Source organism: Sciurus carolinensis, chromosome 2 (assembly GCF_902686445.1).
Source record: "Sciurus carolinensis chromosome 2, mSciCar1.2, whole genome shotgun sequence".
Lineage (NCBI taxonomy): Eukaryota > Metazoa > Chordata > Mammalia > Rodentia > Sciuridae > Sciurus > Sciurus carolinensis.
Window position 1 is genome coordinate 67278112 of NC_062214.1, and position 12743 is coordinate 67290854.

The 12743-nt window shown below is 35.3% G+C and overlaps 1 protein-coding gene across 8 annotated transcripts in view; it reads left to right on the forward strand.

The window, feature by feature from the left end:
• Mef2a (myocyte enhancer factor 2A) overlaps positions 1–12743 on the forward strand; it is a 154167-nt gene that overhangs the window by 60019 nt on the left and 81405 nt on the right. The window lies entirely within an intron of this gene.

Genomic DNA, 12743 nt, shown 5'->3' on the forward strand with positions numbered 1-12743 from the left:
GATTACAGGTGCGAGTCATTGTGTCCAGCCATTGTATAGATTTTTGAAAGATATTTAATCTTTAATACATTGATTGTATGTTTGGTTGATAGTCTTCTAATTATTTTTCAAATTATCACCTGTTTTCATAATTGGGCAATATATAAGATAACTGCAATTGGTCAGTTAATTTTCTGGTTTAACAATAATGAGAATAATTTTACCCTCATTAACCACAAGTATTTCTGAAATATTTATGTGTAATACCTCAGCTTTAATTGATAAATTTATAGTACCAGTGTCAGTAAACTCTTACAAACTCAGAATAATTATAATAATACTGATACATGAAGAAACCAAAATTTGTGTTTACAGCTGATTAGCAAACTGTGGTCCATAGGCTAGCTGCTTATTTTTCTGCATAAAGCTTTATTAGAATACTGCCTTGTCCATTCACTTTTGATTGTCTGTGGCTGCTTTCACATTAACACAGATTTGATTTGTTAGTGTGCATTAATGTAAATAGATGCCTCAGAAATGGTATAGCCCATAGGCCTAAAAAAAATCACTGCTTTCTGACTCTTTAAGAAGTTTGCAAACTCCTTGGTTTATATTACAGAGGAAAAAATAGTTTCATAGAATATTGTAAATTAACCACTATTCAAATCATATTTATGAGGGAGAGGTGTGCTGATTCTGGGAGGGTTATCTATCAGAAATTTCAAGAACAGTTTCTTGAACAGTGTAGATTTATTCTGCAAAGTCATAGTTTACCTGAATATAGATATAATTGAAGTCAAAACTCAACCCAGCAGCTATGGGGGAAGTTGGTGAGAGGGATTAGGGTTGCCCATAGACTAAACTGAAGTGGACCCTTGTTTCATTTCGTGAAGACTGCTTAGAAAAGATGGAAGGCCCACATAGTATGATGCATTAGTGAAGGCTGATAAACTAGGGAAGGTTGATAATTCCATCAGTCCAAAAGAATGATTCCAAGTAAGGCTATAAGTAAACTTCCCTTTATAGATCTGAAGGTTATGATAGGTAGAGGAAGGAGGACCTGCAGTATGAATGTTAAATAGGGTTTATTATAAAATACTGTGTAAGCAGAGAAGTAGCAGAGCTCATAAAGTGCCTGAACTCTCATAGCCATGTTTAAATTGGGCATAGTTACACTGAACCTACCTATGAAACAGACTATATATGTTTAGAGAAAAAGAGGAGCTGGGAATATGTAGGTAACTGTGTAATGGAACTTCCTAGTTGAGGAAATGACACTGTTAAAAAGATGGAACCAGCAGCTATAGCTTAGCAACTAGAGAGTTAGCCAGTTCCTCCTTTGGATTTATTTGTTGTTAGCTTTTTGCTAAACTGCCAGGTGGGACAAAGGCTGTCTGAATTGCTCTCTGAAAATTTCACTAAAGAATGAAGGAAAAAACATAGAAGATGTAATTGGGAAATTTATTTTTCAAATTAGATAAGGCATGAACACAGTTTGTCACAAACTAAAATTGTATCTTAATTTTATTGATTTTTGAATTTATAGATTGAGTTAAAATTTTTCTTGCATAAAGGGGGAAATGATTTCCTACCATTTATTTATCCAAATTCTTATATGTACTATATCCAAGGGACTGTTTTAAGTCCTGGAACTCATCATATGTAGCCTACCTAGGACATTTAAGTATATGGCAAATAGAAGTAAGCTCAAGTACTGGGAATGTTTATGGAAGAAACCACTAACTTCTGATGGGGTAGTTCAGGGAGCAGTTACTGGAGGAGGTAATAACAAATAGAGTTTTGAATTAGAAGTATGAGCTAGCCACCTGAAAATCACACTTTTACATCATTGGAACAGTGCATGAAAATTCTGAAAGGCAATAGTATAATGCCCTTAAGGGGCTGCTGTGCTTTATTTCCACTTGGTAGGTTTTGGGGAAACTTCATATTAAACTCTAACATAGGAAAAGTTCACAGATTTTAAGTGTGTGGTTCAGTGAATTTGGGGAAAAAGAGCTTGGCTGTGTAGCTAATATCCCAGTATACCACCCCAGAAGTACTGTCCTATCCCACAGTCATTGTATCTCCTTGCCCTAAGGAAAGTCACTAATCTGTTTTTGAGTTTATATGAACTTTCTTTTATCCAGTATTATTTTTTTGAAACTCACCAGTATTGGTGCATATATGTGTACATTTTAATTGGTGTATAATTTTCCCTTGTGAATAGAAAATGATGTATACTTTTTCTGTTGTAAATAGACATTTGGATTGTTTCTGTTTTGATATTATTATGAAGAGTGCTGTTTTGAACATTCTTATTTTGTACACATGAATACTTTGGTAGATACCTAAGAGTACAGTTCACTGAGTTATAGGTATACATGTGAACGGCTTTAGTAACCGTTGACAAAAGTTTTCCCAAGTGGTTGTACTTAATTCACACTCTTCTAGCAGAATGTGAGAGTTATATCTGTTCCATATTTTCATCAGTATTGTCCTTTTTATTTTAGCCATTCTGGTAGGTGAGCAATAATAACATTTCTAATCTTAAATTTCCACGATGTCTGATGAAGTTTTTCCCCTTTTCATATTTTTACTGGCTGTCTAAGTACCTTTTTTGGTGTGTTTACCTCTTATCCTACTTTTTTTCTAATGGGTGGCCTTTTTCTTATTAATTAGTATGCTTGCTCTTTATGTACTGAAGAGTGTTTTGTCTGTTATATGCCCTACAAGTGTTTTTTCACACACAATTTTCCTTTTCACTTTAACTTTTATGTTTTATAAATAACATTTTAATGTTGTGCAGTTTGTTTACTTTTTGAGGTGGTGGTGGTGATGTGTGTGTGTGTGTCTTGCTGTGTTGCCCAGACTGGTTTTGAACTTATGGGCTCAAGTGATCCTCTCAGTTAGACCCCCCAAGTAACGGTCATGTACTGGCTCATTTTAGCTTTTTGCACTTTCTTTTATTGCTAATGCTTTTTGTGTCATAATTAAGAAATCTTTACTTACTGCTGGACTGTGAAGATAATTCTTCTATGCTTCTTGAAGTTTTTTTGATTTCCTCTTTTGTTTTAGATGTTATCTATTTGGAATTTACTTTCGAGTATTGTGTGAAGTATAGGGGTCAGGTTTTGTTATTTTTTAAATGAATATTCATTTGACCCAGTCCGGTTTGTTGTCAAAAACATCCTATCCCCACTGCATTTGTCATGAGTCAAATAATAATACATGTGTGGGACTGTTTTTGGACTCTCTGTATTGTTCCATTAATCTGTATGCATAACCTTACTCAATTCTGCACTAATATAATTACTGTAGTTTGATATCTGATAATATAGTTCTCTACCATTATATTTCTGCAGAACTGGCTGACTCTTCTTAACCTTTTCTGTTTATAAATGAAATCATGGCGGTGTTTATCAAAGAACAACCAATCAGAATTCTTACTGGGATTTGATTTTTTTCCACTGAATATATGGATTTAGGGAGAATTGAAATCTTTACAATATTAATCTTATAGTCTTTTTTATTTGGTTTTCTTTAATTCTTTCCCTAATGTTTGACCGTTTTCAGCTTACAGGTCTTACACATATTGTACTATGTTTATTCCTAGGTATTCGATTTGTTAGCATCAATACATTTTTCTCTAAATTATTTTCTTTGTATTTGTTGCTGTGTATTACATATTAAAATATTGTTCTTTTTTACAGTGATCTGGTACCCAACAACCCTTGCTTTAATTTATTTATTGTTTCTAATATTTTATTTGTACATTCATGTACAAGTATTTGTGTAAATATTTTTTCATTTTTCTCTGCTATATACCTAGATGCGGAATTGTTGGATTGTAAGGTAACTCTTAAGTTTGACTAGTTTTGAGGAACTGCCAGACTATTTGCCAGAGTAGCTATACCAGTTTACATTCCACTAACAAAGTATAAGGGTCCCAGTTTTTCCATGTCCTAGCTAATACTTGATACTGTTTGTCTTTTTGATTATTGTAGTTATTCTAACAAGCTGAACCGGTGTCTTGTAATTTTTAGTTTGTGTTTCCTTGATGGCTGATGATGGTCAACATATTTTCATGTGTTTAATTGGACTTTTTTTTTTGCGGTGCTGGAGATTGAACCAGGGCCTGGTACTTGCAAGGCAAGCACTCTACCAACTGAGCTATATCCCCAGCCCTTAATTGGACATTTTTAATCTCTGGAAAAAAGTCTGTTCCAATCCTTTGCCTAATTTTAAATTAATTTCTTGGTTATATCTTCATTTTGAAAGCTATTTTTATTGATTCTAGAATTCTAGATTGGTAGTTATATTCTCTTAGTACTTTGAAGCAGTTGTTTTCTAAGTTCCATGATTCTGTGGAAGGCACTTTTTAATCTCCTTTAAAAACATATAATCTACCCTTTTTAGATTGAACCTAAGAGTGCTTAATCATTGAGCTACACCCCCTAGCCCTTTTTTAAAAAAATGTTCTTTTATTTTGAGACAGAGTCTGACTAAGTCACTAGTGCCTCTCTCAGTTGCTGAGGCTGGCTTTGAATTTGCCATCCTTCTGCCTCAGCCTCCCAAGTCATTGGGATTACAGGTGTGTACTGCTGCCCCTATCAAGACTTCTTTTTCTTTGTTAGCCTATTTCTCCCTGTGATGTGACTACTAGGGATGTGTATCTTCAAATATTGTGCATGCCTTATTTTTTTCCTCCTCACATTTCAATTATGTGGAACCTATTAGACCTTATTCATGTTTCATCTATTTCTTATGCTTTTTGGTAACCTATGTCCTAGTAATCCATATTGTCCTTTTTTAGTAATCTTTCTTCTGCTTTTTAAAATTAGGCTTTAAAACAATCTTATAAGTTCTTAATTTCTGGTATTACCTTTTGAATTCTAGAACTTTTAGACTTTTCTTTCTTTATTTTAGTTTTATTAAAATATTTTTTATTTTTACAGACACATTTTGATTCATTGTACAGAAATGGGGTACAGCATTTCATTTCTATCATATACAATGTATATTCATGCCTTTCATGTAATCATACATATATATAGGGTAATACTATCTGTTTCATTCTACTGTTTTTCCATCCCCACCCCCTCCCACCCCTTTCTCCTCTATATCCTCCAGAGTTCCTTCTTTCTTCTCTTCCCCCCACAACCCCCCATCGTTATATATTGTCTTGCACTTATCAGGGAAAACATTCGACCTTTGGTTTTTTGGGCTTGGCCTATTTGACTTAGCATGATATTTTCCAACTCCCTCCATTTACCAGCAAATGCCATAATTTTATTCTTCTTTATGGCTAATATTCCATTGTGTTTATATACCACAGTTTCTTTATCCATTCATCAATTGAAGGGCATCTAGGTTGGTTCCACAATCTAGCTATTGTGAATTGAGTGCTATGAACATTGATGTGGCTGCATCACTGTAATATGCTGATTTTAAGTCCTTTGGATATAAACCCAGTAGTGGAATAACTGGGTCAAATGGTGGGTCCATTCCAAGCTTTCTGAGGAATCTCCATACTGCTTTCCAGAGTGGCTGTACCAATTTGCAACTCCACCAGCAATGTATGAGTGTGCCTTTTCCCCCACATCCATGCCAACACTTACCGTTGCTTGTGTTCTTGATAATAGCCATTCTAGTTGGAGTTAGATGAAATCTTAGGGTGGTTTTAATTTGCATTTCTCTAATTACTAGGGATGATGAGCACTTTTTTATATATTTGTTGATCACAGAAGAAGTTCTGTGAAGTGTCTGCCCATTTCCTTAGCCCATTTATTGATTGGGTTCTTTGTATTTTGGGTGTATAGTTTTTTAAGTTCTTTATAAACTTTGGAGATGAGTGCTCTGTCTGAAGGGAGTGTGGAAAAGATATTCTCCCACTCTGAAGGCTCTCTTCACAGTTGATTGTTTCCTGTGCTGAGAAAAAACTTTTTAGTTTGAATCTATCCTATTTATTGATTCTTGCTTTTATTTCTTGCACTAAGGGGGTCTTGTTAAGGAAACCTGGTCCTAAGCCAACATGATGGAGATTTGGGCCTACTTTTTCTGTTTGGTGAAGGGTCTCAGGTCTAATTCCTAGATCCTTGATCCATTTTGAGTTGAGTTTTGTACAGGGTGAGAGATAGGGGTTTAGTTTCATTTTACTGCATATGGATTTCCAGTTTTCCCAGCACCATTTGTTGAAGAGCCTATCTTTTCTCCATTATAAGTTTTTGGCACCCTTGTCTAGTATGAGGTTACTGTACTTATGTGGGTATGTCTCCGTGTCTTCTATCCTGTACCATTGATCTATCTGTCTATTTTGATGCCAGTACCATGCTGTTTTTGTTACTATTGCCCTATAGTAGAGTTTAAGGTCTAGTATAGTGATACCTTCTGCATCACTCTTCCTGCCCAGGATTGCTTTGGCTTGTCTGGGTCTTTTGTTCTTCCAGATGAATTTCATGATTGCTTTTTCTGTTTCTGTGAGAAATGTCATAGGGATTTTAATTGGAATTGCATTAAATCTGAATAGCACCTTTGGAAGTATGGCCATTTTGATAATATTAATTCTGCCTATCCAAGAACATGGGAGATCTTTCCATCTTCTAAGGTCTTCCTCAATTTCTTTTTTCAGTATTTTGTAGTTTTCATTTGGTTAGATTGATTCTCAAGTATTTTATTTTATTTTATTTTATTTTATTTTATTGAGGCTATTGGAAATGGGGTTGTTTTCCTCATTTCCCTCTCAGATGTTTCATCGCTTGTGTATAAAAAGGCTTTATATTTATGTGTGTTGATTTTATAGCCTGCTATTTTGCTGAATTCATTGATGAGGTCTAGAAGTTTTCTGGAGGAGTTTTTTGGATCCTCTAAATAGAGAATTATGTTATCAGCAAATAGTTACAGCTTAAGTTCCTCTTTTCCTATTCATATCCCTTTAATTTCTTTGGTCTGTCTAATTGCTCTGGCTAGTATTTCAAGTACAATGTTGAATAAAAGTGGTGAAAGAGGGCATCCCTGTCTTGTTCGTGTTTTTAAAGGGAATGCTTTCAGTTTTTCTCCATTAAGAATGATATTGACGGGCTGGGGAGATAGCTCAGCTGGTAGAGTGCTTGCCTTGCAAGCACAAGGCCCTGAGTTCGATCCCCAGTACTGCAAAAAAAAAAAAAAAAAAAAAAAGATTGATTTCTCTTGTGGGGCTGGGGAGATAGCTCAGTCGGTAGAGTACTTGCCTTGCAAGCACAAGCCCTGGGGGTTCAATCCCCACCACCGCAAAAAAAAAAAAAAGAATGATATTGGCCATGGGCTTAGCATAAATAGCCTTTACAATGTTCAGGTATGTTCCTGCTATCCTTATTTTTTCTAGTGTTTTGAGCATGAAGGGGTATTGTATTTTGTCGAAAGCTTTTTCTGCATCAATTGAAATAACCATATGATTCTTATCCTTAAGTCTGTTGACATGATGGATTACATTTATTGATTTATGGATGTTAAACCATCCTTGCATTCCAGGAATGAACCCCACTTGATCGTGGTGCACGATTTTCTTAATATGTTTTTGGATACGGTTTGCCAGTATTTTGTTAAGGATCTTTGCATCTATATTCATCAAGGATATTGGTCTGAAATTTTTTTTCCTTGATGTGTCTTTGCCTGGTTTAGGTATCAGGGTGATATTGACTTCATAGAATGAGTTTGGGAGGGTTCCCTCCTTTTCTATTTCATGAAATACTTTGAGAAATATTGGAATGAGCTCTTCTTTAAAGGTTTGGTAGAACTTGGCTGAGAATCCATATGGTCTTGGATTTTTCTTGGATGGTAGGCTTTCGATGGCTTCTTCTATTTCATTGCTTGATATTGATCTGTTTAAATTGCATATGTCCTCCTGGTTCAGTTTGGGAGAAGCATATGTCTCTAGAAATTTGTTGATGTCTTTGGTATTTTCTATTTTGTTGGAATATAGATTTTCAAATTAGTTTCTCATTATGTATTTCAGTGGTGTCTGTCATGATATTTCCTTTTTCATCACAAATTTTAGTAATTTGAGTTTTCTCTCTCCTTCTCTTTGTTAATGTGGCTAAGGGTTTGTCTATGTTGTTTACTTTTTCAAAAAACCAAGTTTTTGTTTTGTCAATTTTTTGAATTGTTTCTTTTGTTTCAATTTCGTTGATTTCAGCTCTGATTTTAATTACTTCCTGTCTTTTACTACTTTTGCTATTATTCTCTTCTTCTTTTTCTAGGGCTTTGAGCTGTAATGTTAGGTTATTTAGTTGTTGATTTTTTATTCTTTTCTTGAATGCACTCCATGCAATGAATTTTGCTCTTAATACTGCTTTCATAGTGTCCCAGAGATTTTGATATGTTGTATTGTTATTCTCATTTACCTCTAAGAATTTTTTTTATCTCCTCCCTGATGTTTTCTGTTATCCATGTTTCGTTCAATAGCATATTATTTAGTCTCCACTTGTTGGAGTAATTTCAGCTTTTTATTTTGTCATTGATTTCTAATTTCATTCCATTATTATCTGATAGAACACAAGGCAGTATCAATATTTTTTTGCATTTCCTAAGGGCTGCTTTGTGGCATAACATATGGTCTGTTTTTGAGAAGGTTACATGGGCTGCTGAGAAGAAAGTATTTGCTCGTTGATGGATGGAATATTCTGTATGTGTCTGTTAAGTTTAGGTTATTGATTGTGTTATTGAGTTCTATGGTTTCTTTGTTTAGTTTTTGTTTGGAAGATCTGTCCAGTGGTGTCAGCGGTGTGTTAAAATCACCCAGAATTATTGTGTTGTGGTCCATTTGATTCCTGGATTTGAGAAGGATTTGTTTGATATACATGGAGGCACAGTTGTTTGGGGCATATATATTTATGATCGTTATGTCTTCCTGATTCATGGTTCCCTTAAGCAGTATGAAATGTCCTTCTTTATCCCTTCTGACTAACTTTGACTTGAAATCCACTTTATCTGAAATAAGGATGGAGACCCCAGCTTTTTTACAAAGTCTGTGTGCATGGTAGGTTTTCCCCCATCCTTTCACCTTTAGTCTGTGGATGTCTTTTTCTTTGAGATGAGTCTCTTGAAGGTAGCATATTGTTGGGTCTGTCTTTTTAATCCATTCTGCCAGTCTGTCTTTTGATTGATGAGTTTAGGCCATTAACGTTCAGGTTTATTATTGAGATATGATTTGTATTCCCAGCCATTTGGGCTTATTTTTGGTTTTTAACTTGGCTTGGTTTCTCCTTTGAATGGATTTTCCTTTAAGGTAGTTCCTCCCTTTGCTGACCTACATTGTTGTTTTTCATTTCCTCCTCATGGAATATTTTGTTGAGAATATTCTATAGTGTAGGCTTTCTATTTGTAAATTCTTTTAACTTTTGTTTATCATGGAAGGATTTTATTTCAAGTTCAAATCTGAAGGTTAGTTTTGCTGGGTATAGGATTCTTGGTTGGCAACCATGTTCTTTCAGAGCTTGAAATATGTTGTTCCACGGGCTTCTAGTTTTTAGAGTCTGGGCTGAGAAATCTGCTGATATCCATATAGGTTCCCCCTATATGTAATCCGATGCTTTTCTCTCGCAGCCTTCAAAGTTCTATCTTTATTTTGTATGGTAGGCATCTTCATTATACTGTGCCTTGCTGTGCATCTGTTGTGATTTTGTGCATTTGGTGTTCTGTAAGCCTCTTGTATTTGATTTTTCCATTTCATTCTTCAGGTTTGGGAAATTTTCTGATATTATTTTATTGAATAGGTTGTTCATTCCTTTGGTTTGTATCTCTGTGCCTTCCTCAATCCCGATAATTCTTAAATTTGGTCTTTTCATGATGTCCCATAGTTCTTGGAGATTCTGTTCATGATTTCTTACCATCTTCTCTGTTTGGGCAACTTTGTTTTCAATATCAAATATTTTGTCTTCATTATCTGAGGTTCTGGCTTCCAAGTGGTCTAATCTGTTGGTGATGCTTTCCACTGAGTTTTTTTATTTTATTTTTATTTTTTATTTTCTTTTTTCTATTTTTTTATTGTAAAAAAATGGGATACATGTTGTTTCTCTGTTTATACATGGAGTAAAGGTATACCATTTGTGTAATCATAAATTTACATAGGGTAATGTTGTTTGATTCATTGTTATTTTTTTCCCTTCCCGCCCACCCCTCCCACCCCTCCCACCCCTGCCACCCCTCTTTTCCCTCTATACAGTTCTTCCTTCCTCCATTCTTACCACCCTCCTTAACCCTAACCCTAACCCTAACGCTAACCCCTCCCACCCCCCATTATGTGTCCTCATCTGCTTATCAGCGAGATCATTTGTCCTTTAGTTTTTTGAGATTGGCTTATCTCACTTAGCATGATATTCTCCAATTTCATCCATTTGCCTGCATATGCCATAATTTTATTCTTCTTTTTGGCTGAGTAATATTCCATTGTATATGTATGCCACAGTTTCTTTATCCATTCATCAGTTGAAGAACATCTACGTTGGTTCCACAATCTGGCTATGGTGAATTGAGCAGCAGTGAACATTGATGTGGCTGTATCTCTGTAGTATGCTGATTTTAAGTCCTTTGGGTATATAGGCCAAGGAGTAGGATAGCTGGGTCAAATGGTGGTTCCATTCCAAGCTTTCTGAGGACTCTCCATACTGTTTTCCAGAGTGGCTGCACTAATTTGCAACCCCACAAGCTATGTATGAGTGTACCTTTTTCCCCACATCCTCACCAACAACTATTGTTGCTTGTGTTCTTGATAATCGCCATTCTAATTGGGGTGAGATGGAATCTTAGGGTAGTTTTGATTTGCATTTCTCTTATTACTAGAGATGTTGAACATTTATTCATATATCTGTTGATTGCTTGTACATCTTCTTCTGTGAAGTGTCTGTTCATTTCCTTAGCCCATTTGTTGATTGGATTATTCGTATTTTTGGTGTAGAGTTTTTTGAGTTCTTTTATCTATTCTGGAAATTAGCACTCTATCTGAAGTATGAGTGGCAAAGATATTCTCCCACTCTGTAGGCTCTCTCTTCACATTACTGATAGTTTCCTTTGCTGAGAGAAAGCTTTTTAGTTTGAATCTATCCCAGTTGTTGATTCTTGCTTTTATTTCTTGTGCTATGGGAGTCCTGTTAAGGAAGTCTGATCCTAAGCCAACAAGTTGAAGATTTGGACCTACTTTTTCTTCTATAAGATGCAGGGTCTGTGGTCTGATTCCGAGGTCCTTGATCCATTTTGAGTTGAGTTTTGTGCAGGGTAAGAGATAGGGGTTTAATTTCATTCTATTGCATATGGTTTTCCAGTTTTCCCAGCACCATTTGTTGAAGAGGCTATCTTTTCTCTATTGCATATTTTTGGCACCTTTGTCTAATATGAGAAAATTGTATTTATTTGGGTTTGTGTCCATGTCCTCTATTCTGTACCATTGATCTACTTGTCTATTTTGGTACCAATACCATGCCGTTTTTGTTACTATTGCTTTGTAATAGAGTTGAAGATCTGGTATTGCAATACCCCCTGCTTCGCTCTTCCTACTGAGGATTGCTTTAGCTATTTTGGGTTTCTTATTCTTCCAGATGAATTTCATAATTGCTTGCTCTATTTCTGTAAGGTACATCATTGGGATTTTAATTGGAATTGCATTGAATCTGTATAGTACTTTTGGTAGTATGACCATTTTGACAATATGAATTCTGTCTATTCAAGAACATGGGAGTTCTTTCCATCTTCTAAGGTTTTCTTTAATTTCTTTCTTTAGTGTTCTGTAGTTCTCATTGTAGAGGTCTTTCACCTCTTTTGTGAGATTGATTCCCAAGTATTTTATTTTTTTCGATGCTATTGTGAATGGGGTAATTTTCCTAATTTCTCTTTCTGAAGATTCATCACTTATGTATAAAATTGCATTGGCTTCATGAGCCAATGATCTTGTAACCTGCTACCTTACTGAATTCACTTATGAGTTCTAAAAGTTTTCTGGTGGAATTGCCAGGTTCCTCTAAATATATAATCATGTCATCAGCAAACAGGAATATTTTGAGTTCTTCTTTTCCAATTTGTATCCCTTTAATTTCTTTAGTTTGTCTAATTGCACTGGCTAGAGTTTCAAGTATGATGTTGAATAGAAGTGGTGAAAGAGGGCATCCCTGCCTTGTTACAGTTTTTAGGGGGAATGCTTTCAGTTTTTCACCATTTAGAATGATTTTGGCCATGGGCTTAGCGTAGATGGCCTTTACAATGTTAAGGAATGTTCCCACTACCCCAATTTTTTCTAGTGTTTTGAGCATGAAGGGATGCTGTATTTTATCGAATGCTTTTTCTGCATCTATCAAAATAATCAGGTGATTCTTAACTTTAAGTCTGTTGATATGGTGAATGACATTTATTGATTTCTGGATGTTGAACCAACCTTGCATCCCAGGGATAAAACCCACTTGATTGTGGTGCACTATCTTTTTAATATATTTTTGTATGCGATTTGCTAAAATTTTGTTGAGAATTTTTGCTTCGATGTTCATTAAGGATATTGGTCTGAAATTTTCTTTCCTTGATGTGTCTCTGTCTGGTTTAGGTATCAGGGTGATATTGGCTTCATAGAATGAGTTTGGGAGGGTTCCCTCCTCTTCTATTTCATGGAATAGTTTGAGGAGTATTGGAATGAGCTCTTCTTTAAAGGTTTTGTAGAACTCGGCTGAGAACCCATCTGGTCCCGGACTTTTCTTTGTTGGTAGGCTTTTGATGACCTCTTCTATTTCATTGCTTGAAATTGATTTATT